The 6,331-nt window shown below is 32.6% G+C and overlaps 1 long non-coding RNA gene across 1 annotated transcript; it reads left to right on the top strand.

Annotated features, from left to right (window-relative positions):
• The first annotated feature begins 280 nt into the window (after positions 1-280).
• Positions 281-1,057, top strand: LOC113319216. Its single transcript, XR_003345225.1, has 2 exons — positions 281-549; positions 688-1,057. It is a non-coding gene; the product is annotated as an uncharacterized LOC113319216 (long non-coding RNA).
• Positions 1,058-6,331: the final 5,274 nt, after the last annotated feature.

The raw sequence follows: 6,331 nt of genomic DNA, 5'->3' as shown, positions 1-6,331 counted from the left end.
TACTATATTAAAATCCACTGATTCTTGGATTTTTATCACCTTTACATATCGTTCACTTCACTCAAATTCTAATATATCCCCCTACGCCTAAATAAATTCTCAATTTTTATGCACAAAATTTTGTTTGAAAATTTCTATCAATAGAAAATTATCTTTTAAGCAAATGCCAAATTTTTACGGACAAAATCTGGTTTGAAAATTTCCTCCAACTGAAATTATCTTTTATTAGCCAATAACTAATCTAAGATACAATCATGCATTTGAACTCTTACAAATAACAATCAGATACATTGCCGGCAATAGAGAGATAGTTAACTTAGTGCCTAGGATAGACAGAACAGAGAGTGGGAGAAAGAGAGATGGCACCAAGCATGAATAAATTTGGTGTCGTACTGTTGGTTTTGATTGCATCGATGGTCTTCTCCGCGGACAAAGCTCAAGCACATTTTTTTGAGTGCATGCGTCGGTGTACAGCATCATATGTACTTTGCTGGCATTATTGTATGGCTGAGACCTTTGGCTATGCCAAACTCTCGCCACAAGAAATAAGTACTGAATTTTTATTTTATTTTCTGCATTTTGTATAGGTTTCAAATTTATTTATTTTTCCTTTTACAGTGTTTGGATCTTTTGATATGTTCACTTCACTTATCAGATGATCATTTAATTTTGTAAATTTTATTGTAGATGTTCTTTCCGAGGAGGCAAAAGCATTAAAACACTACGCAGAACCACCGTCAGTGCAAGCTGGGGAGAAGCATCCGTGACATTCACATCCGAGACGTTACAAAAATTGGAAGTTTCGAACCCGGACACTCCGAGCATGCTCACGATGGAAAGCCTCTTTGGGAAAACAGAAGCAATGGTCTCTCTTGTATCTCGTGTTGTCTCTTCTATCCAGTGTATCCATTTCACGCAATCTGAATACCCAAATTTTGTTATGGTTGTTGTAATGAACGTCCATTGAAGTATCTAGACATGCGTTGATGCGAGACGCATGTATTGGTATGTTACAAAAGTTTAATCTCAACAACAATGGAGTTCCATTTTTATCTCTCTTGCAAACTATTGAGCAAACAAAACCTGTCAATTGCAGCCCCCGAATCCGAGACTCAGCGAGTAACACCTCCTTTTGATGCCAATTTTACACGATTGGAATTTTGGTAAATCATTCAAAGGTTAAACCTAACCAGGTTTTGTTATCTCGTAGATTCATGCACAAAATAAGAGCCAATCATTGACGCTGATAATTGCAAAAACCAATAAATGTAATAGTGTCTCTTTACAATGGAGAATGCATCCATAGAGAAAAGTTTGAAAATCCATAAATATTTGCATTCTCAAATACAAAAAAACACCGTCTCTCATACGTTTTATTAGTTTTTACAATTTGCATTGCCATTGATTGGTTGTTATTTTATGCTTGGATGTACAAGATAACAAAACCAATCCGCCTGATAATGATTGACTTTTATCTTGTGCATGAATGCATAAACTAACAAAAACTTTTCTTTATTATTTCCTACTTCTCAATTTCGTCCATATTAACTTGTATACCCGTGTACATCTTAACATGACCATTATTAGCAGTGGCGGAGCTACATGTAAGTTGTGGGTGGCCATGGCCACCCCAACATTTCACAAAATTCTCTAGGATAATAGGAAAAGTTGGTCCTAATTTTCTAAGTTGTAGTTAGTGGCCTCCCCATCATTTATGTTCTGGCTCCGCCACTGATTATTAGGTTATGTTTTGTTATCTTGTCCATGGAGACTGCGATCATTGGCATGGGAATAAAAATAAATATGGGAGATAATGTAAACTTGTATTGGAGAAACTAAATCTTGCACTTATATATAGAGAATTTCAATTAATGATTTTTTTCCTTCTCAGATACAAATTTACTTTATCTTCATATTTTTCTATTGTTATTTATCATGGGTTGTTATCTTGAGTATGGTTTTGTTAATTTTCTTTTGTTGTTATTTAGACTGGTATTTAAGTTTACAAAAATAAAAAAAAAATTGGGGCCTACATAAGACAACCTAAATAAAATTTCTCTGAGTTCTAAGGGTACTTATGGAGTAAATATAATGTTTATCAGAGTAAATCTAATGTTTATCGGAGTAATAGTTTTTACACAAAAGCTTGCTTTCCTGATATAAAGAATTATAGAATCCATTAAAAGTTAGATGCAATTAATTCCTTTCTAATATTTTTTTTTTCTTTTTCTGTATATATGAAAGCTGAATCCAAGTCGCTACCCGAACCCAGCCATTCGGGCATATAAGATAATTATCCCATGTAGATCAGCATATGTTGCTTACATCTTATTACATTTTTCCAACCGTCTTTTTTTTTCACTTTGTTAGAGATTGGACTCAGTCTCCGTGAATCCATATGTTTTACTTCCCGATATGCGTTATAGAAAAAGATGAAAATTATCTAACAGATATACATTCCTAATAAATGTCGGAGGGAAGTCTGATCTAGTGGAGTCGGTAGACCCACTTGGTTTTTTTTTTCGAAAAAAAAAAGTTTATATTAATAGGAAAAAAGTTGAACTGATTTAATATAATTCTTTAAGTGATTGGATTAATTTATTTTAAAGAATCTTAAAAATTAAGAATATTTTCACACTCGATATATTTTGGATCAACAAGTAAATTTTGCTGAGACCACTTGTGCAAAAATATAAAAATAATCATTTAATCAGATATGCTAATTCCTACATTCATACCTGAACGAAAGGTGATTTTCTGATATCCACAACAGTCAATATTCCTATATTATTTTTCAAATTTGATCAACAAAAACTGATCAATTTTAATTCGAATCGAAATTATTAGATTTCTTAAATTATTCTTTTAGTTTCCTCCAATATCCCAATGTTTTCTTGCTGAAGTTAGAATTCATTCTTCTCATTTTCGAAAAATCCATATTTACTTTAAGTCGGATTTTGGATCAACAACTTAGCAGACCCTGTGCAAAAGAAAAATAAAACGAATCGTTCAATGAAGATGACAATTTCTTGATTCATACAGGAATGTTACGTAGATTTTTCTGATATCCACAACAGTCAGTATTCCTGTATTATTTTTCAAATTTTACCAACAACTATTGATCAAGCTTAATACAAATCTAATTTATTAGATTTGTTAAATTTTACTTCTAGTTTCTTCCAATATCCCAATACTTTATTTTGCTGAAGTTAGAATTCATTCTTCTCATCTTTTAAAAATCCTTATTTACTTTAAATCAAATTTGTGATACAAAAAAAAAAAATAGAAAAAATATATCATAGCAATGTATATTTTAGGAAATGTTAATTCATTAATAACAAACCTAGTACAATCCACATACTATTTTTGTGAATGAATCATTCAAAAGAGAAGTGCTTGTATCCCATATTCGCCAATTTTGGTAATTCAAACACTTTTCAACATAAAGACTTTTTCAAATGAATAGTTTTATTTTATTTGTTCCCAGTATGCTACAAATTGTTGTTCAAACATGAAATATTAGTGTCTTTTTTATTCATTTCTTATGCGTCTTTAAGGCTAATATTCATGTCATGCACTTAACAAGATCAAGATACCATGCTTAATTCATTTTCTGTACAGTCTCCTCTAGCTAGCCTCCCCTAGTATCCCAATGTTTTCTTGTGTGTTTTTTGTTAAAATAAAATCAGCTTTTCCATATTTATAATTATTCATATGCACATCCAACGATTATTCGATCGGTTAAAATGTAGCATAACCGCCTAATTTTTTTACCATCAATTGACTTTAGGACCTCACTATGGTGCATTACATACTAAAATCAAATAGATGACTCAACCTATGCCTCAGAAAACCTTGTAGGGTGAATTACATTATTATTCATTTTTGAGATAAATTTAAATACAATTATAGTCTATAGTGATGATAAGATGAATCGGTAAACCTCCGATGCAAAAGTCTTGTAACCAACTTGATTTAGTGTCTTGCGGCTAGAATATAAGTGCCAATATATTCAAATAAGTTCGAATAAAAATCTACATTCATTGTGAAACAACGAGTTCATGAAATTGATGGCAAAACTATTCACAAAAAGCATACAGATGTGAACAACACAAAAAATAATGGCAATGGTCTATTTATTTTGGGATTATCACACAACACACATATCACACTAAATTTTTAGCAGAATAATTGATAAAAGATACGTCTCATCATAATGAGCTATTAGAACTAGAACCTTGAGAACATATAAAGACATTCTAAAACATCACAGTTGTCTCCTGAAAGAACTTTAACAAGATTAAACTCTTTCGCGTAACCTCACTTCAGTATATTGATTAACTCATTTTACAGTTTAATCCTATATCTCAATCATTTTACATTTCATGAGTTTGTTAAATATACATGATTTGAACGCACTCTACATATCATGACTCCCAGGACCCATATGGTTTAATATTAACAATTTTATGTACATACAAGTTTCTGATGCATACATATAAGTAGCAAATAAATAAATAAATCGACCTTGTCTTATAGATGATCATTCATAGCATTTACATGTCAAATCAGCTTCCCTGACCGGCCATACTTTTTTGGTGAATGAAAAACAATCCTCCTACATAAACTGAGTGTTGATCATTTCCAAAGCACTTAAAAACTCCGGCAAAGCATAGTTGATCATTAAGATGAAATTGCTACCTGCAAAGTTGAATTTTCAGCAATGACACCATCACAATTAACACACTACCGTCAACATCCCAAGCCATTGGAATCGTCTCTGCTGCAACTGAGTCTTGAAAGGATTGATTTTGATTTTGCATAATAACGTCTGGCATAGTAAAGCAGTATTCATTGTAAAAAATGCAAATACTTCGATCTGCATATTCACTGATTATATCTGAGCTATTCCCGGAGAAAATGAGGTGCCGAAAGCTACGGCTATATGTGAATTTCGTGTTTCTCATATAAAAACGTTGGTGTTAATTATAAATCCCTTTGGTACTCTTGCAAAAACAAAATTAAATAGAAGTCGTCATGTTCTTTCCCGCACATAATATGTGGATATTAACTTATTCAAAAGCACAACAATCCTGAATTGAGCTAGGTTAATGAAAAATTACTTGTTTGTAATTAAAGGTAAGATTTTTCTCAATGACCCGAATTTTGAACACTTATTTATATTAATCAGAACATAAATATATCTAAATAATCCAATGACAAAATGCTATATATATCTATCCTCGATTGCATTGTCCATGTGGGATTTAGAAGAATAGCATCAGTTCTTGTAAATTTTGGCGAGCTCTGTTACGTTTATAATTCGGACAACTTCAAGAGTTATGTTTAGTAATGACTCCGGTTTAAAATATCGTATTTTTTTTTGATCGGTAAAGAATTTGATGCTGGTGACTTTCGAACTCGAATTCCTGGTATCATCACCCAGAGACTTGTACTACAATGACACCGGCTTAAGATATTGTTATATGCTTCTTTTAGTTTCCTCCAATATCCCAGTGTTATCTTGGTGAATTTAAAACTCCTACTTTTTCCATGCGAATGAATTTATCATAGCTATTTACCGTACGTATATTGCAGAAAATGCAAATAATTTCTAAGATAACTTTGATCAAGATCGGCTTTCTTATAAATAAACCATTCATTACACTTCCATGTCAAATCAAGTCCGCCTGCCTCCACATACTATTTTGGTGAATGAATCATTCAAAACAGAACTGCTTGTATCTCTTATTCAATAATTTTGGTAATTAAGCTCCAATTTATTACCCCTTTCTGATTTCAAAACTCTAGCAATTATTACACTTTTCACCGTGAAGGCATTTTTGTACGGACATGTTGTCCGATTACCATGACGAGACACTGTAGTCTCTAGATGATTTTAGCAGACTAATTCCTCTAATTGAAGCTATCCAACATTAATGGAAAATGTTAACCGTTGGACAATATCAAAGGGAAAATAAGTGGGACAAATATGGGACTGAGAGAAAGATTAGGAAGAAGTGATTTGGTGCCATCCAAACTTTCTACTAGAAGCACTCCTGCTAATTTATGGTGCGCGTGAGACCACCTCCTTTCCCACATCTGTTCAAGCATATTTATCCCGCATCTAGTCGAGTCGTAAATATGCGCAGTAGAAAAAAATTGGGACATTGTTTTATGGGAAAATGGGAAAAATGTCACAATATTGCCTACAATCTTGGAAAATGCCCCCACGTTAAAAAGTGTCGGAAAAATAACTTGGGGTTAAGTTCACATGTGCCAGTTCCCACGTGTAGGAAAAAGACAGAGATACCCTAACTGCTTTAGATGC

The sequence above is a fragment of the Papaver somniferum genome, chromosome 10 (assembly GCF_003573695.1).
Source record: "Papaver somniferum cultivar HN1 chromosome 10, ASM357369v1, whole genome shotgun sequence".
Lineage (NCBI taxonomy): Eukaryota > Viridiplantae > Streptophyta > Magnoliopsida > Ranunculales > Papaveraceae > Papaver > Papaver somniferum.
The sequence above is the reverse complement of the archived record's forward strand: the minus strand, read 5'-3'. Positions and strand labels throughout refer to the sequence as shown.